Below are 20,814 nucleotides of genomic sequence, written 5' to 3'. Positions count from 1 at the left end.
TAAACTTACCAGAACATGACTTTGAAGGAGAGAATTCACCAAGCTCTTAAGGCAGAGCTTAAGTCCCAGGTAGACTTGTCCTGGTGGATGACTCCCTCCCCCAGCTGTGGGCCATTTAGGAATCAAAGGCTCTGCCTAGGACGGAACTTGGGGAGTGTTGCCCTTGGCCCTAGCTCCTTCTGGCTGATTTAACAATGGTGGGCCTCCTGTTGCACAGATCCTGCTGTAACCACAGCACGCCATGCCAGGCCCTGCCATGCTGAGGTCTCCTCAATGCTCAGATCGATCGATTGATTGTGTGGGTGACACTTAAAGGAAAAGAGCCTTTATTTTAAAAATTCATTTAAAATAGTCAATAAAAAGGATAAGGGTCACAACTGAAACCATGACTTTCCCCTGAGAAGTAGCAGACAGCCCCAAGCTTGGCTGCTGGTTCCCTCACTTACTCTGTGAACCTAGACTGGGTGCCAGGCTCATGAGAAATCTCGACTCTGTCAGCGGCTCCTTCACTTTTCCTCCCAGTGCCCCCTTTTGGGAAAACTGAGCGAAGCACTAAACATGCCAGCTTTGTGGAGTGAAGTCACTTTGAGGGGAGGCGGGTAAAGGACTTTGCTCCCTGACCCTTGCTCTCCTCTTTTGGTCTCAGAGCAGGACTCACCTCACCGTGGAGGGACCCTCCTAGGAGCATGAGATTGGTATTGTGATATGGTCTCCTCCAGAAAGTGGCTGGGCTTCTCCAGGGCCCTGAACTTGGACCTGCTAAAGCTGGGGCAGTGGGCACTGAAGCTAAGCCAAAAGCTATACCAAAGAGATATTGTATAGATGTTTATGTAATATATATATATATATATATATATATATATATATATGTGCTTTATAAATAAAAAGAATGAGACCTTCTCCCTCTGGGGTGTGCAATATCACCCACATTGAGAAAGCATGCCTTAGCTACATCCCCCCAAACATTTATGCCATTCTAATGCCACTCAGCCTAAGGGGAAATGTGTTAGAGGGTAAATTGGAAGGAAAAGAAACATATGGCCCTATGAACACATTGAGAGGAGCCTTCCAGTGCCCTGGAGGGGATCAGTTTAAGTGAGGAGACCTGAGGCTTAACCTCCTTTTTCTTCATGGTAAACACACCTCTGCCAACATGATGTGACCTTTGTGGCAGGACAAATAAGAAAATCACAGGGAAAAATCAAAACATGCTCTCCCTTTAGAAAACCAGGCAAATGTCCTAATATCCTTCTTACCCCTTGGGAAACAGGGTCTATGCTCACTCCGTGCCTGAAAAAGCAAAGAAACAGACCAATAAAAGTTCCCAGAAAAGACTGTGAGAAATCTGCCGATAAACTAGTCTCTCCTATTATTTCAGAATCAAGTGACTTCTCAGGCATGGTGACAATTGATTTCATAATGTAACTGTGTATTTTTGAAAGATAAACTTTTATTGTAAAGTGCTCATTGATTTAGCAATGATGACTGAAAACATTTAAAATAATTAAAATACTTATACAGTTGTCAGTATATTACTCCAATTATCGGTTTTAAAAAAATAAACTTAAATTCAGTTAAAAAATGTTTGTCTTGACAAGTAATAGGAAAGTATTCAAACTATAACTAGTATATATAAATATTAGACATTTGGTACTGTGGTACAGCCAGTAGAATTCACTGATTTTTACATTAATGGTTTGAAGGAAAAGTGAATTTGAAGGATGTATATATTGGATATTACTGTGATTATAAAATATTGTGTTTTGAGGATCAGTAGGGTGTCGTATAGCTAGTTACTTAATCTCTGCTGGGCTGTGAGATGCTGCTTGGTGCGGCTGTTTGCCTGAGAATATTGACTTCACTGTAAAGGATCATTCAACCTGTTTTTACAGACTTAAAATAGAAAGACAGGTTTTACTTTTTTCCCATGTAGGAGAGAGTGGAACATTTTAAAATTTAGACACTTAAAAAGAATTCCAAGATAAAAGAAAGTGAGACTTGAAATTTCTAAGTAGTTCTGGGTCTTTTAGTCACAATCCCCAAGTCATTTCTCATAAGGTGCTTTTATTTTTGGTAAACTGTCTACCTGCTCATACAAGAAGAATTCTTATTTACAATGTTTAGGGATACAAGAGTTTAATTTAGAAAATTGATAATAATTATCAAATAACACTCAGTACAGAATATGCCCCTAATAAACAGCACCATGTGCTGTTGTCACTGAAATGTGAAAATGCTCCTTTAGAATGACTTAGCTTCCCTAAGCCACAGTTTCCTCTTCTGTAAAGGGTTATAATAAAATATTTTTCAAAAAGGTTGTTATATGGATTAAATGAGATAATATGTCACAATGGTTTACAACTTGTCCTGTGCTTTGCAAGTATGGAGAATTGTTGCCATTATGATTGATGTTTTGAATTGGAGTGTCAGGAAAAACACCCAACTTCTTGCCCAAGCTCTTCTGATTATTGTGTGGTGGTCTACTTAGAGGTTATCATCCTTGGTTTTTAAATATAGAGATTCCTAGGATTTGCTTTGACTATACTGTGCATATTTTCTATTAATTGGATTACGATTGTACTCTGTTAATATTTCCTGTTTACTTGTTTGTATCTACTACTAGACTGTAATTTAGAAAGGCAGCTTATCTACCTCATTCATTCATCATTCTACCCCAATTTCTAGTATATGTGACTTAGCACCCAGTAGGTGCTCAATTAGGTGTTGAATGAATACCAGAATAGATGATGCCCTGATCGATAGTTATATACTTCAGTTTCCTCAGGTAAAATGTTTTTCCCATGTGGTTTTAAAACCTGCCTCAGTTGTAACCTGAGGCCTCCATGACTCATTCAGCCTCCCAACCAAAAACACCAGGACTGCCAGTTACTGTAAAAGGCAATGTCTTCAGAAAGAAAAGTTGTCTACCTACAGTATCTAAACAGAAACCACCTACCACCTAATTTCATGTTGGCCCATGAACCACCAAAGAGTGGGAATTTTCCATCCCCAACTAAGAAGATTGCTGTTTTAACAAGTGGCCTAAATCACTTTGGAAGGTGTTCGGATATTGAGTAAAGAAAGTGATATACACGTACTCATTAAAGCTGTCTTGAGTCTACAAGGTAGACTACAGTGTGCTGGGTTCCCTGTGAGTTACAAGACAAATGGAAGGCCCCTGCCCCTGCCCTCAAAGAGCTTGCTACCATGTCAAGGAGATAAGTCTATACTAGAGAAGGAAGAATTGATTCAAGAGTGTCTCAAGGGACAAGAGGCGTACAAATTATGAAAGGTGAAGGCCCTGGAACAAGGTAGATTCTGAGACCAGTGAGATGAGGACAACATGGATGGGTGGAGATAGTGTGACGAGTGGTTCAGATTCAAGTTAGACTTAAACAAGGTGTTGCCAGTAGGACTGTCCTATAGCAATTGGACTGGAGCTAGGCTTGAGCGTTTTCCTTGAGCTGGCCACCTTTTCATAAAGAAAATTGCTTTGGTGAAGCAGAGGCTGGGGGCCTCATGCACCGCCCAGACTTAAAGGGAGCCAGTTCTGTTGGGATTTGCTTTGCCTCTCTATCAGTTAGGACTGCTTTCTTCCTCATTTATCACTTGCAACATAGACAGTGCAGCTCTGAACATCACATCCATGTTCATTCAAGGCAGTAGGAGAGGGGCTGGGAGAAAAGAATTAATGTCAACATACTTTCTCTAATGTCCAGTTGCCAGAATGGTATCACTTGGTAATGTCTGGGGATTCTAGCAAGGAAGACTGGAAAATAAACTATTTGGCTTTTGCCTCCTTTAAAATAGAGTCAGTGGAGAGCTGGATCTGGGTGTGGGGGAACCAACATACAGTGTCAATCACTGGCTCTGAAACACACCTCACCACTTGCTCCCTTACCATTCCCTCCCTCCCTCCCTCATTACAATATTATTTTTAGGTAGAGGACACTCGAGGATGTTTCTAGTGGAAAGAGTCATCAGACTCACCAAAGTCTTCATCCTGCATCCACCCAATCTGCTCAGGTACCAAGGAAACCTGTTTCTCTTATCACCTTTCAGTATTGTAGCAGATGTATTTCCTCTCAGCCCACCTGCGATTTCAACTGCAGCCATGGTGGACAGTTCTCTGCATGCCATTAATCCTCCACCTCAGACACCCACCATAAACCTCTCTGCTTTCGTGCCCCAGGGTTTTCAGCAAACCCAGAGTAATTTGCTGGTCCATACATATGAGCAGCCCAGAAATACAGGAGGGTTTATTTTCCTGGAGATAACCCTCCTCCAGGGGTAGACGGGCGTCAGTAGACCAATGCCCTGACCTTCTGCACTGGAACAGCCTTGATGGGCATTCTACGTGCTTCTTCAGAGGGTCCCGATTAGGTGCCCACAGTAGAAACCTGCCCAATAAATCCCTCTTTCCTGGTTTCTCTTCCTCTGCCTGACTCTCCTTCTCCCTTACTCCCGCTTCCTGGGATCACCACACGAGTATGTGATGAGACCTGTACCTATGTCTTTGTCTCAGGCCCTGCTTTGGGGGCAACTCACACTAAGGCAGATCTCTTCATTGGGACTCCTTGACAACTTTTACCTTTTGGCATTTCCACCATATCCTTCTTTTTTTTTTTTTTTTAAGATTCTTTTGATGTGGACCATTTTTAAAGACTTCATTGAATTTGTTACAATATTGCTTCCGTGTTATGTTTTGGTTTTTTGGCTGTGAGGCATGTAGGATCTTAGCTTCCTGGCCAGGGATCAAACCTGCACCCCCCGCCTTGGAAGGCAGAGTCTTAATCACTGGACTGCCAGGGAAGTCCCCACTATATCCTTCTCTTGACATACTCCCTTTTGAAGGGAAGGTGGGCTTAATTTTTCTACAGAAACTAAAAGTTTAGGTGTGTGATTAATAATCCATTATACAAATGTAAATATATCATATGTTTTTCTGTTGGGAAAAACAAATACATCAGAGAATGTTCTTCTCTCAGAATTCCTTATAGGACCCAGATATTAACTGATTATTGTGTATGTGTATGTGTATGTGCCCAGGAGAATCAGCAACATAGAAGCATTTACAAAGCAGTCAGTGTGCCACATACCAGGTCCAGCGGTACGAACTAAGGATCCACAACCAAGCAGAGACGGTTTCTGCTCTCAGATCACCCAGGGAGTAGAGGTGGGTATGGGGAAGGTCAGGTCAATGATGATCTGTGTGGTACGTGTTGTGAGAATCCACAGATCTTGGTGACTGATGAAATGGGTATGGAAACAAAAAAGATGTAAGGATCTTGGATGACTCCAAGCTTCCCAGCCTGGGTGACTGGGGAGATGGGACATCATTAACCAAGACAGAAAATGTAAGGCAAATAGATTTGAAGAAGAAGACAACATGTTGAGTTTTAAATATCTGTAAGTTATTCAGGTGGAGATATCTAGTAGACAGAAATATGGGTCTAGAGTTAAAGAAAGAAGTCGGAGTTGGAATGTAGATTTGGAAGTCATCGATGCATAAAATTAACATGATGGGAATAAATTAGATCCACGGGAAAAAAAAAGAGAAGAAAAGCAAGTGGAAGATGAACCCCAGGAAGCAGCAAGACTAATAAATGGATTAAGAAACAGGAACCAGTGATGAGACTGAAGAGACTGACCACAGAGGTAGGAGAAGAATCAGATGGGAGTATTTCTCAATTCTTAACAACCATGGAAGGGGGACTTCCCTGGTGGCGCAGTGGTTAAGAATCTGCCTGCCAATTCAGGGGACGTGGGTTCGAGTCCTGGTCTGGGAAGATCCCTCATGCCGTGGAGCAACTAAACCCGTGTACCACAGCTACTGAGCCTGCACTCTAGAGCCCACGAGTCACAACTGCTGAAGCCTGCGTGCCACAACTACTGAAGCCCGTGCACCCAGAGCCCGTGCTCCGCAACAAGAGAAGCCACCGCAATGAGACGCCTGCGCACCGCAATGAGGAGTAGACCCCGCTCGCCACAACTAGGGAGAAAGCCCACGCACAGCAACAAAGACCCAATGCAGCCAAAAATAAATAAATAAAAATTTTTTAAATGATAAAAAAAAAACACGGGAGGATGTGTAAGGAGAAGCAGTAATTTATAGTGACTGCTGCTGTGTTATGGAGAGGTCAGGTAAGATGGATAAAGACAAAGGCCTTTAGCATTAATGAACTCAGAGGTATCCATTTCAGTAGAGGGGTGGACAAAGAACATCTGGTACATTATTTTATTAACCTCAACCTGTGTCTCCTAAGCCACCATGAAAGTAGGGCATTACCTTCTAGCATCTCTATTTATAGTATCAGCTTCTGCTGACACCCAGAAGCAGATTTCTTCACTTTCCCTTTTTCCTTCTCCCTTCTCCTCCCCAAACATATTGAGATTTATCTTCCTCATATGTGACGTATTATTCTCTCCTCCCCCACATCTTCTATAGAAGATGCTACTGTTTCTTGGCTTACTTGCCCAGCAAATTCTGGTAAAAACAACTCTCTGTTCTTATCTGAACGGAAGCTCTCTGGACAGCTTCATTTGTATTAATGAACTTTGCAAACAGCACCCCCATTGGACTGTGACGCCACCATCCAGGATGTGTGGCACACACCAGATGATCTGGTTAAAAACAATTTGATTGAAAAGACAAATTGGTAGAAACCCAGAAATGGTTGCCAACCCATATTTCCAATTACTTGTTTTGTATCTTTGTGTTTTGATGCTTATTTTATTTTATAATGATGAGTCACATAAAAGACTAGTCCTGCATCTATGTGAGGGTTTGCTAAGTGCAGAAAAATTACAACAACAACAAAAAAAACCTGAATTCTTTTTTTTTACAAAATGGTTACGGGAATCACATAAGATCAGAAGTAAATTATTATGTGAAGCATGATTCAGGTCACAGCAAGCTGTTTAGCCCTAAGGCAGTAAACACTAGGAGGGCCTGGAAAACTGCCACTTGTGGTATGAGCTGGTTGTGTGAATGTAGGCTTTAAGCTTCAGAAAACTATGTGGAAGCTGGTTTGGGGATTTAGCAAGATGATTATAAATTTGGTTGTAGACATATTGAATTTGAGACTCTAGTGTAGAGAAAGGTCTGGATGGAAAAGCCAACCAGGAGGGTGTAAATGGGGAAGGGAAAGCTGAAGAGAAATTGAGGCTGGAAGAGATTTGAGAGTCCATCCATGAACTGTGTGGGACTGGTTAAGATTAACAAGATAGAATATAGGGTGAGATAAAACAAGGTTTGATGATGCCCATTCCCCCATCTTCCTTAGTCATAGAATGCAGACTTTTAGTTGAGCACATCACCTCCTGAAATCAAAGAGCACACTTCTCAGCTTACCATATAGCTACTGACCACGTGACCACATCCAATGTTGTATGGGGCTTCTAGGACAGGCCGTGCCCTCTTTCTCCTTCCCGGTGCTTGGAGTGCAGAGGCAGTGGATGACTCTAGCAGTCATGTTGGCCATGGGGTGGCCTTGAGGAAGTCACATGCAATGGGCCAAACACTAGAAGGGTCTGCATTTCTGTTGATTTCATGAGGCTGTTATATACCAGCTCTGGACATTCTGTAAACTAGATTTTCTTTTATTGGAGAGAATAAACTCTTGTGTGTGGAAGCCATTGTAGTTGGGAATAAGGAAATACAAACTCAGGGTGTAAAGAGGAAGAGGTGCTACAGAAAAAGGCAAAATCAGAGCAGTAAGAGGAGGATTAGGACAGGTGTATCAGAGAACTAATGGAGAAAAAAGATGAAAAGCTAGGAAGGTATTAAATACTGAAGAGAGAATGATTATATTTCTTTCTAAGTACATTAAAGTTGTGGTGAGGAAAGAAATGTATTTATTAATCATAATTGATTGTGCATCATTTATTTAGTGTTGCAAAACACCTCGAGCTTACAATTTTCTATTATTCTAAAAGACTTTATAATACACTTTGGAATACATTTCTTAATTCTCTTTCAACTGAAGCTAATCTAAGCCACAAACCTTCATAAACTATTTCATATTTCAGTTTGACAATAATGACTATATTATAGAATGGATAGTGGCAAAGGAGCAACAAAAAATCTATATGTGTATATATTTTGGATATTAACTCCTTATCAGTTGTATCATTTGCAAATATTTTCTCCCATTCAGTAGGTTGTCTTTTCATTTTGTTGATGGTTTCCCTTGCTCTGCAAAAGCTTTTAAGTTTAATTAGGTCCCATTTGTTTATTTTTGCTTTTGCTTCCTTTGCCTTGTATATATCTAGTGTGAGAAAATGTTCTAATTCATTTTTTCACATGTAGCTGTCCAGTTTCCCAGCACCATTTATTGAAGAGACCGTCTTCTCCCCATTGTATATTCTTGCCTCCTTTGTCATAGATTAATTGGCCACGAGTGTGTGGGTTTATTTCTGGGCTCTCTGTTCTCTTCCATTGACCTATGTGTCTATTTTTGTGTCAGTGCCATACTGTTTTGATTACTGTAAACTTGTAGTATAGTCTGAAGTCAGGGAGCATGATACCTCCAGCTTTGTTCTTCTTTCTCAAGATTGCTTTGGCTATTGAGGGTCTTTTGCAGTTCCATATAAAATTTAAGATTATTCTAGTTCTGTGAAAAATGTCATGGGTATTTTGATAGAGATTTCATTAAATCTGTAGATTGATTGCTTTGGGATAGCTCTTACAACTCAACATCAAAAAAACAAAAAACCTGGTTTAAAAATGGGCGGAAGACCATTCTTCCAAAAAAGACATATAGATGACCAACAGGCACATAAAAGGATGCTCAACATTGCTAATCATCAGAGAAATACAAACCAAAACCACAATGAGGTATCACCTCACACCTGTCAGAATGGCTATCATCAAAAAGACCACAAATAACAAAAGTTGACAAGGATGTGGAGAAAAGGGCGCCCTCATACACCATTGTTGGGAATGTAAATTGGTGCAACCTCTATGGAAAACAGTATGGAGGTTCCTCAAAACTAAAAATAGAACTACCATATGATCCAGCAATTCCACTTGTGAGTATATATACAAAGAAAACAAAAACACTATTTGGAAAAGATACATGGATCCAGTGTTCATAGCAGTAGCATTATTTACAATAGCCAAGATATGGATGCAACCTAAGTGTCCATCAACAGATGATTGGATTAAGAAGATGTGGCACATATACACAAACTCACACACACACACACACACACACACACACACACACACACACACACAATGAAATTTTGCCATTTGCAACAACATAGGTGGACCTGGACGGTATTATGCTTAGTGAAATAAGTCAGAGAAAAAGACAAATACTGTATGTTATCACTTATATATGGATCTAAAAAAATGAAACGAATGAATGATTATAACAAAACAAAAACAAACTCACAGATAGAGAGTGCAAACCAGTAGTTACCAGTGGGGAGAGGAAAGGGGGAAGGGACAAAATAGAGGTAGAGTATTAAGAGGTACAACTACTATGTATAAAATAAATAAGCTACAAGGATATATTGTACAGCACAGGGAATGTAGCCAATATTTTGTAATAACTTTAAATGGAATATAATGTATAAAAATATTGAATCACTATTTATACACCTGAAACTAATATAATAATTTAAATCACCTATACTTCAAAAAAAAAATCTCTATGTGTGCAAAATGGAATTTATAAGCCTCCAAAAAGTTAATGGTAGTGATATCTAATGGATTCTGAATGATACAATTGTACTGGATTTTTTGTTTAGGGTTCAGTATCTTTGTTCTGAGACAGGAAATTTACATCCATCTTATTGACAATGTTTATCTCATAAAATGAAGATACTGACTAGAATAGAATTTTATTAAAAGAGAGTTCTCAACCACTTAAAATCCAAAGTTGGATAAAAATTTCATGCAGTAAGAGACATGAAGTTTAAAAGATTTTCCAGATCAGCAAGAATGTTCCACAAAAGCATAATTTCATATTATTATTTGCCTTATGCTTTTCATTGAAATATAGTTGACTTACAGTATTAATTTCAGGTATACAACATAGTAATTTGATATTTCTATACATTACACACATAGAAAGTTATTACAATATTATTGCCTATATTTCCTGTGCTGTACATTACATGCCTATTACTTATTTATTTTATAACTGGTAGTTTGTGCCTCTTACTCCCCTTCACCTATTTTGTCCATCTGCCTTATTTTTTTTTTTTTTTTTTTTTTTTTTTTTTTGCGGTACACGGGCCTCTCCCTGTTGTGGCCTCTCCCGTTGCGGGCACAGGCTCCGGACGCGCAGGCTCAGCGGCCATGGCTCACGGGCCCAGCCGCTCCGCGGCATGTGGGATCTTCCCGGACCGGGCATGAACCTGTGTCCCCTGCATCGGCAGGCGGACTCTCAACCACTGCGCCACCAGGGAAGCCCCATCTGCCTTATTTTTTATATTAACTTGGAGTTACCATATTTTAAATCCATTATACTAGTAATGACCTGCTTCTGAAAGTATATTAACCTTAATTAATCAAAGTATCCAAAGAATAGGGTATTAAAAGTCAACTGAATTTTCTGGACAATCCAGGATTAAATAAAAGGCTTTTGGTTTCAGTTACTATCTTTGAGAGGGTCGGTTCACATGTATATGCTTTCCAGTCTTTGTAATTGGGGTAAAATATACGGCAACTGTAATTGCATATTCTGATGCTTAATCTTCAGTGCCTTGAGAATAACTTCTTTGGAACTATTGCTATAGAAAGAACGGGGATCATATCCTGGGATGCAACACTTTACATTATAGATAAAGGAACTGATGCTCTGAAGAGTCAAAGGCATATGCACATGCATACTTCCCTGTATGCATTCATAATTAAACACAAATTCATAAAAGTACCAAACTAAACCACTGCTACCTTTTACAAGATCTCAAGGAGAGTTTAAACTACCAAAACACATGAATTTTAATTTTTAACAAATGTGATCGTCATGAAATTTTCCCTGCTCACACATGCAAACAAGATTCATATTCATTCTATTTCATATAATATAGTCGAAATTACCCTTAGGTTGATATTTGTAGAACTGGATGTTTGAACCTATAGTATTTTGAAGTCTCTAAAGAACCTTCTAGGCAAACAGGGGAAGTGACTGAGTGAGCCAAAGTCAGAATTATTTTTAATGAGCAGAGTAAGAGAAAAGAGAGAAGACAGTCATGTGATAATAATTTTGATGCCCTCAAAGCTGAGTCATAAACTAAGCATTTGGCAGGGAGGCTTCTCTAGCAGGCATTTATCCTTATCTTTGTGGCATGTTTCTGGACCAGCTCTGTTTTAGTTAAATAGCATTATCAGTAGATTGCTCTATGATTGCCTAGTAGTAGAATGTTAGGTCCGCAGCTTGAATTTGTTGATCTGCTATTATTTCTGCCTCAAAATACACAATGTTGTTGTATATTGGTTTATATTTATGATAAAATTGTTACTGATTTCTTTAGCAGGTGAAACAGCATGAGTCTTCTCCCATCACTGCCCCTGAACACCATATTGGCTCTCCATTCTCCACATCTAGATAACATGTGAGGCAGATTCCAATCTTTTCCAGTCATTTTGGGACATCAGAACATCCTATTTTCAGCTATAGAAGGCCAGCCAATCTAATATCAAAATTTAAATCTTTCATCCAATTAAAGCTTCTCCCTACCCCTGCCTGCCAGCATGAAATTGACGCATGGCTTTAAACCAGCTGTGGAGAAAGAGAGAGTAGGGCACTCTACTCTTTTGCTCTCCTTTCTCTCCCCCTGCAAACATACATCTTTGCTACCTTTGGCTCTTTCAGGGCCAGTGGCAGAGGAGAGACAAGAAGTAAAGGGTGGAGCTTTAACTAGTTGGTGCTGTTGACTCTGCTCTCTCACACTGAGATTCAAGTGCTGGCTCTTTCGTTGTACACACTTGTGAATTCCTCAGAGATGTCCGTCCACTTGCCCTTGTTCTTGACTTAGGCAGTTCCTTCCCCAGATGACCTCTTGTGATACCCGAACAGCTCCTGTCCTGGTGGCAACCCCACACAGCATTGTTCTGCCAGGATTCCCTCACCCCAGTGGACAGTCCTTGGGGCTGGAGCCTTTTAGGACTGGCTCTTACGTGGCCGTTCCACCACCCGTTCACCGGGAACTGACCTGGGAGACATTTGGCATCCTTGCCCTGTGCTGTCCCACTGCTGTCCTCTCCCCTTGCCCTGCCATCTTGGGCTACTCTGGTTTCTTCTTCAGATGTGCCCCTAAGCTCCTGGAAGCACACATGAGTTTGACCCCCAAACTCATCTTTGTGCACTCTGGTGGTAGAGCACATAGCAAGTAATGTGGGTCAGCCCTTGTTCTAGCCGACAACCCCAGTCTCTAGGAGGACTTCTCTTGGGGTCTCCCTCATGCACTTAGGGGACATGTAGCCTGGATCTTCCCTCACAGGGAGGATAGGGGAAATACTTTCTCTACTATGAGCTCTACACAAGGTCTCCTTTTCCCAGGGAATCCTTAGTTTGCTTTTATACAGTATGTGTGGGTAAAGGTCACCGGACCAGGTTGGATACTTCCCAGCAAGTCATGACTCTTTAGAATGTAGAGGGATTACCCATTATTTTCAGCTTTGTGCTTTAGTTGAAATTTCAAGGCAATAGAAGTTCTGTTCCACAACCTGATACACTTGTGTTTGAGGATGTGCAGTAATTTTCATATATTGTATATAAAATGAAGAGGTTGAATTAGTTCATTGTTCTAAGGTCTCCTCTGTTAGTAAAAATATGCTAGGACTTACCCTGAATTCCTTTCTTTGGTAATCTAGCTTCTTGAGAAAACCAAAAATCAGGAAGTAACCCCCTAAAGTCCTCAGAACAAGTAGAAATAGTGTTTAAACCTCCCCTCTCCCCAACACACATAAGCCTGAGTACTTATTTATCAAGAGATCCCCTTGGGTCTCTCCTCAGTGCCTGCTTACTCTGACTTTCATAGTAAAGTCAGATTTAAGTCTCTGAATACTACAAAGTTAGTGTTCTTTTGTTGCAGATGACAGAGATACCTTAAAATGGCTTATCAGTTAGGATTCTGTTAGTTGCAAACAACCAAAAACCTAACTCAAGTTGCCCTTTAAAGGTAAAGGAAATGTATCATCCATGTAAGTGACATATCTAGAGGCTTCAGGCAAAGTTTGATCCAGGTTCTCAAGAACCAAGAACCCAGTTTCTTTACTTTTTTCTGCATGGTTTTGGCTTTATCTTAAACCCGACTTCTCTTATATCTGTAAGGAGTCTGTCAGAAGCATCTGACACTTAAAATGTCCTCATTTATGTCCACCGGGCATCTTGTTTTGCTAACTCCTAAGAGTGACAAAGGAGGCTTTCTCAGAAGTTCCCAAAAAAGCCTCTTAATAGCTCAGTCAGGACAAGCTAGGTCATGTGTTCACCTGTGCATCAATAACCTTATCCAGGATAATGAGGTGTGCTAACTGTCTTCAGCCTGGGCCCACTCTGGAACTGAGATTTAGGATCAATTCTGCTCAACTCATGATTTGGAAAATTGGGGAGCTGTTAAGAAGGAGGAAGTAAAGAACGGACACTGGGGAAGCATGAACCAACGTCTGCTACAGCAACGTAAAGGGTAAAGAGGGATTTCTTATCAGAATATGGAGATGTCTTATTACAGGAATGTTCTGGGCCTCAAGAAGGAATCAAATTGGTAATGAGAAGTCCATTGTGAATCCTTGCACACTTTTTTATTGCCTCTTATTCTTCCTTCTCATTAAGCATCTACTTTACAAACGACAGGCCATATGATGGGCTTAGATGACACCTTCTCAGGTCACTATAAAAAACGTGCTTCTTGGGCTTCCCTGGTGGCGCAGTGGTTGGGGGTCCGCCTGCCGATGCAGGGGACACGGGTTCGTGCCCCGGTCCGGGAAGATCCCACATGCCGCGGAGCGGCTGGGCCCGTGAGCCATGGCCACCGAGCCTGCGCGTCCGGAGCCTGTGCTCCGCAACGGGAGAGGCCACAATGGTGAGAGGCCCGCGTACCGAAAAAAAACAAAAAACAACAACAACAAAAAAAGGTGCTTCTTCTAGGAACCTGCCCCTGTGTATCAGAGAGGAGTTAAGGGGACCGCAGGGAGCCAGGCGGCCTTCACACAGAGTGTCTGCCCAGCAGTAACCACTCAAGACAGACACATTGCTGCACTCTGTCTGCAATGAGAGAAAAAAAAGGAATTTACCAATCAGACACAAGAATTTAAGAGTATGGCGAAGCATCAGTTCCACATGGTACAATGGTTCCTATTCCTGATGATAATTCTGGGTCATTTAATATTATACTAGGTTCACTCTCTTTTAGTTAAATTGAAATTTTACTCTTGTGGAATAAAGTGTGGTCATCATTATGCTACTGAATATAACCTATAGCCTCCCTATTCTGTCTTTTGTGGTTTCCTTAACCTCTATACATTGTCCAGGTTGATTGTTAAGATTCCCTTCATTATATGTATCTGCAGTTATTTCTGATACCGATTCTGGATCACCACAATTGTTTCTAACGTGAATTCTTTTAACAAATATTTCCCTCTTACTAAATGGTACGCTTGCCTTCTCCCATAATGTATGCAGTTTTATTTATATAATTTTGACTGAACTGATGAAGGTGGGTGTTATTTATCTTAGTTCCCAGAGGTGGACTTATCAAACTGTTTATAGATTTCCTTATTCCCAAGTTTTGGTCACAAAACTCAATATATCTGCTGAATGATTTCTCTATGGTGAAGTCTGATTCACTGGAGAAGTAATGCCGTGTCTATGCTGAAGGACCCTCAAACACACAGTAGTGGAATAAAGAAACAGATGTATTACCAGAGAAATGAAAATAAATTATACTCATCTATCAGTGTGGCAGGAATGCTGAGAAGCTGGTCCCAGGATTGCTTCCCTTGAGCCTTTGTTCTGCCTTTCCTTGACTTGTTCTAGATTCACAGACCCTTCTGGAGAGAGGACAGCAGCATCGTTAAGAATGCAGACTCTGGAGTCAGAAAGCATGGTAGCAATTGAGAACATGGGTTGGATTAGAATCCCGCCTGTTTCTCTGAGAAACACTGGAAAAATTACTTACCTTCCCTCACTCCACTTCCTCCTTTATACAAGGGTAATAATAATAATACCTACCTACTAAGGAGGTTATATAATTCCAAGTTAAGAGTTTAGTATAGTGCCCATATTCAGTACACTCCCCTGTATAAATTTCTCTTCCTTTTGGATTCTTTCCTAACCTGTTTTCTTTTCTTTTAGGAAAAGGAAACAGTTTTATTGTTGAATAAGCATTAAACCTGAATTTGATGCACATCACAGGCAATCTGCTAAAAGATTGCAAAGACATGAAGAAACCTCACCCCCCCGTAGATAGCCACACAGATACAGCAAATTACATACATGTTTTCAAGATAAACAATAACTAGTCCCCAGGTAAGATGATTTGATAGCACTCTTTGTCACACATAATTTATTCTAACTCTACCTGGTATTTAGGGTGACCATCTGTGTTAGCTAATTGACTTTACCTGGAGGGAAAAAGCAGTCTCATCTCTTTATGACAGGAGGCAGATTTGTAACTTGGAGTAAGCATCCATCCTACCCTCCTACAGAATACTGCAAAATAATCCCCACAGTTAAGTCTAGTTCTTTTCAGGTTTAATGAATCTTTGTAAAACAATGTAAGACAGGTGGAAAATCTCACCATACTTGACTATCAAATCATCCCTTTTCTGGGAACCAGCTCTCTCAGTGAAATCCTAAGTCTCTTGGTCAGTTCAGGTTCCTTTCTAAGGAGCAAAGGCCAAATTCCTTAGTGATGACTGGTGCTTTCTTCTGATCTAGAGATGAGATTTCAGGCCTATTCTTCCTCTCTGTGTTCTAGAAAATGCCCAGTAACCCTCTGGTGCTAATTAAGGATAGTAGTCTCAGTTTGAATTAATGACTGAGTAGTGACTACATGTATAATACTACTTACCCTCCTTTGGCATTACCTTTATTTGTAGTGACAGACTCTTATAATGAAAGCAGAGCAAATACTATATCCACATTGTAAAAGCAGACATTTAGGGATAATGGGACAAAGCAGCTGCCCCTGAGGCAGGGCCTGGGAGTCACCCTGTTCCACATAGCAGCTGGAGCCTGTCAGAGCTGACTTAGGGGGTCTGACTCACACTACCAGACTCACAGTGCACAGATCAAATACCCAAGAGCCTTTGTTTATAATAAAGAGGAAGATCACTCAGCAGACGGGATATTTGTAGGTAAGTAGTTCTTAGCTTCCTTTCAAGTTCAGAGACCCCCTCTACTCTGCAGTGCTCTCACAGCACTGTCTGAAGGGGTTTAGTTCTAAGAAATACCTCATCATCATAACTTTGTGGTTTGTACCCAAAGGAGGCCCTGGTCTAATGTAATGACCTCTGGGTCTCTATTTTGATATACATATCGCATCACCACATGTTAAGTGGCATCTTAAAGTATAGACTTTAATAGAATTCAAGACAACCAATTTATAAAAACATTGATATGAATGTAGATTTACAATGTGCATCTCACCAGAATGTGAGCTAAGAGCGGAGAATGAAAAAATATCACGGAGAAAGACAAGTTTCTGAAGCACAATGTATTTTATGAATAAAACTTCTTAGCCTAGAGCAGCAAGGCCAGTTGGACCCACAGTTTCTTTGACTGCACTGCCCCCTTGTGGTAAAATGGCTTAGTTCGTTGGCAGAAAGAGGCTTGGAACAGGAGACATATGAGAGGCTAGAACAATGTGCAATAGGTCAGATAAGAAATAAAATAGAAAATAAGTTTCCTGGAAGAGTGGTCAGAGATTTTGCCATTGAGAATGCTGGGGAGAGCTCCTGGCGCCTGTAGGGGCTGCTTTATTGCCTAGCTGTGATGGTCAGTTCTCTTGAATTGCTTAGGACAGACGAGGTTTGGCTTTGTTTGTTTGTTTGTTTTTGCTTTGCTTTGAAGCCCTGTGTAGGGTGAGTATCGTAACACTGAGTCATGTTGCTCATCCACCACCATCCCCTACACTCCTCGTCGTCTCAGGGAAATGTAGCCTCTAGGAAATTAAATGCTAGTCCAGAAGCATACATTTGGCAGAGGACATGGCAAAGTCGCTCAGTGGCCCAGAGGAAGGCCCTATGCAGGGCATTTTACCCTTTTTAACTGCCTTGGAGGCTCACAGCCAAAGGAGGCGCTTGGTGCTTGTTTATAATTTATGCCCATCTAATTCCAGTGAAGTGAGGAGGCCTACAATGAATATGACATTCAGAGAGCTTTTGCTTCAGTCTTCCTCTTTATTCTGCAATGCTGAGGAAAGAGCAGAAAGTGCAGGGACTGTGGCACCAGGTGACCACCACACCGAGCATTACATTTAGTTCTAAATTTCCTTGTAGCCAAGGAAACACTGGAAATACAGAGCCTTATATAGTTTGCATTGCCTGGAAGGAGAAAATATAACCCTCCTTCAGAGATACACAGTTTCTGTGATGGAATGGAGGTGTTAGCTAAGGCTGTGGTGGTAATCATTTTGCAATATCTAAACATATCAAGTCAACATGCTGTACACCTTAAACTTGTACAGTGTTATATGTCAATTATATCTCAATGAAGCCGAACAAAAATTTTTTAATAATTTTAAAGAGAAAGAGAGAGGTATTTAGTTAGTTTCTGGCATTACATTCCAAGAGGAATTTATCCTAGTAATTCGAAACCCATAAATAAACACTGAATTAAAAGATGCAGAGTCGATTCTCTTCCAGGGAAGCTTGCAGCAGACCTGTTAAGTATTAGGTATGATGAGTAGTTCTTATTTAGTGGTTCCCAACCTCTGGTGGGACCTCTAGTGGGCCATGCAGTTATTGCAAAGTGTCCGTGAATCTAGATTCTAGATGCATAATTTCAGGAGTGAAAAAATAATGTTTTGTGCAAACGTACCAATATTTTTCACAAATATGAGGATAACCAGAACTAGCAAAATAAAAATTTATGTAAAGGAACTACTGAACTCACACTAGCTTTTGGTTATTATATATTTTCGCAATTAGGTCTGCTAACAATACAGTTATTAAAAAGTTGATATTACAAGTAGGTCCTTCTGCTTAGAAAGGCTGTGAGCCGTTACTGGTGCAGACTGTCTAGATGGTGTCGCTGCTCCGAGGAGAGAAGGCAGACTTCCATCCCCACACACACCTCCCCGGTCACTACTCTCAACAGCTGCCTTCCATGTTCTGAGATGAGCTCCAAGGAAGGCACTCCCATGCTCGCAGGCTCCGGGGCTTTGTTCGCTAATCAGCTTTGTGGTTTCAGGAGGCCCGAAAGTACTTCAGGGCTTTCCACTCCGAGCACTTTGTTCAGGAAGCTTGAGAGACTTGTTGTGGTTTCAGAAATGACACGCTTGAAGTTCTGGAGTTGGCACAGACTACTGCTCCTGCGCCAACAAAGGGAGGACGAGCGGCAGCCAGAGGGGCTGGTGGCCTGAAAACCGGAGCTGCGGTTATCTCCGCAGGCAACTGCTCTTCGGCAAGCTTGCAATTGCTCCACACCCCTTTCATGTGGGCAAAGAAAGAACTTTATCAGACAGAAAGTCTCTATCCTCTTGAAACGTTGGGGTGAAAGGGGAGGAAGTTGGGCAGTAAGTCGGGGCAGAATTTACAACAGTGAAAATCACGTCTTTGGTGAGTTCTCCCCTTTCACACACATGACTCCATGCTGCTCTAGATGCCCCGCAGCCGCCTGTGTGCTGGCTGAGGCTCAGACTACAACATGAGGCCCTCACAGAGGTGAAGACAGGGCTCCCTGCAGCGTGCCTGAAGTTTTAAACCTCTGTGCTCTGGATCACGTGGCTTGGCTTGGCTGTTGGAGGACAGAGCTTCCAAAGCTAAAATGGGCAACGCAGAGCCCTGTGAGAGAAGCAACGTTGTACAGTATTTCAGCTCTCCCATTGCAACAATGCCAATAAGCAAGCCACCCAGTCACCACCCGAAGGACAGACTGGCACCTCTGTCAAGGGAAGTACAAGGTCACACGTAGTTTGTTTTCAGTTGTACCTCTAAGGGTACCTATAGACACATGTAAAATTGTCCAGCCCAAAATGTCAGTCCCCGCTGTCTGTTATGGCACCTCTGTACCACTGGAAATTCACTTCCTTGAGTCAAGAGTCTTTTCGATCTCTTTTAGGATGGAAACATTCTGGTGGGTATATCTGGTAGAAATGGGGGAAATGACAGGTATATGGAGGTGGGACAGGATGCCGGGAATGATAAAATGACAAGACAGATTTTGCTCACAGCTTGGAATGTTTGGAATAGAATCTGGAATCCATGGTCAGAAACAAAGTAGCCAAAGGCAAAATCACAACCCCAGCAGAGTCTGTCTGGCTTGTGGCCCAGCCTCCTTCCCTGCCAGGCCCTCTTCCCCTCAAGCTGACTTGACCTCAAACTTCAAACTCTTTCTTACCCACTTTGCTCTAGCAGACCCGTCATACAAAGAGCACTGAACCCAGGAAATATGCATTCACACCTTGATTCTTTGGGTAAGTCGTTCCATTTCCTTCTGTTTTCTCAGGTGAAATGGGGCTAGTGCCATCATGGTTCCCTGATGGTAAAAAAAAAACTTTTTCTTGCATTTCTGAAATCTGGAAACATTTTTAAATGTATACATTTAACGAGGTAGTGGTTTTTTTTCTTTAATCCTCAAAAGGCATTACTAAATAAATGGTGTGTCTTTTGATTAATGGCCCCATAGAACTAAAAAAAATCGTATTTTTTGCTCTTTATCACAAGTTAATGTGAGGGATGGATGTGATCGTTCTTGTGAAACCTTGGCAGTGTATAGAGGTAGACAGCAAAATTCCATGAATTTTTCCTAGAGGGCCTGATATCTATTGAATGATGGTTCAAATAATTCCCAGTGACATCCCAATAGGTTCATGCACAACAGACTCATAAGACTCTTCCTAGAGGCACAATATTATGTTGGGTTCTGTTATTGGAAAACTATTAGAGAAAATGAAAATATGTTTTTACAAACATTAAAAGTAAACACAATATAAATTATGTTATATATACTATATATAGAGAGTGTGTGTATATGTATGTATATATATATATATATATATATATATATAAGTATTACAGATGTTCCTTTAGGGATTTTTCTGCATGGTCTGGATTGATCAAGGCTGCTTAAAATATGAATCCAATGATATTTTGATAGAAAACATATTTTTCTTTTCCTTAATATCTCATAGAAAACAAGAGTTCTTGATTACTCTGAAAACTAGACTTGTTAAGGTATAAGACTGCTAGAAAATGGATTTGGGGCTTCTGGAAGACCAAGAAAGAGGGAGGCTTGGGGACCTGGGGACAGGCCAGCCATGTGGTACCTCTCAATGATACCAGGTAGGTGGTCCCTGCTCTCCTTCCTAGTCTGTTCTTCAGCAAATTTTGATATAGGAGCTATTCTCTCTAAAGTATTGGACTGGGGAATATATGGTGTCAAGCGTACTGGGGGTCTGACTGTGGTCAGCATTTTCAAATTCCAAGAATTTGATTTTCCAAAGTTAGATAGTAAATTCTTGGTATTAAACTTAGATTGAAAATTAGAACCCCTGGCCTTTTGTCCTGTGGGAATAAACATATCTTTGCAGCCAACAAATGAGGATTCAACAAACTTACTGAGGGGCTTCTGTGTGTGAGGTTCTATACTGGGCATCAGATTTGCAAAGATGAATACATGTTCTTACAATTGA

At 41.0% G+C, this 20,814-nt stretch overlaps 1 long non-coding RNA gene across 1 annotated transcript; it reads left to right on the top strand.

The window, feature by feature from the left end:
* The first annotated feature begins 16,280 nt into the window (after positions 1 to 16,280).
* Positions 16,281 to 20,408, top strand: LOC141278672 (uncharacterized). Its single transcript, XR_012331708.1, has 3 exons — positions 16,281 to 16,315; positions 19,538 to 19,596; positions 20,314 to 20,408. It is a non-coding gene; the product is annotated as an uncharacterized lncRNA (long non-coding RNA).
* The last annotated feature ends 406 nt before the right edge of the window (positions 20,409 to 20,814 follow it).

The sequence above is a fragment of the Tursiops truncatus genome, chromosome 5 (genome assembly GCF_011762595.2).
Source record: "Tursiops truncatus isolate mTurTru1 chromosome 5, mTurTru1.mat.Y, whole genome shotgun sequence".
Lineage (NCBI taxonomy): Eukaryota > Metazoa > Chordata > Mammalia > Artiodactyla > Delphinidae > Tursiops > Tursiops truncatus.
Note: the sequence above shows the minus strand (reverse complement) of the source record. Positions and strands in the feature narration are given on the sequence as shown.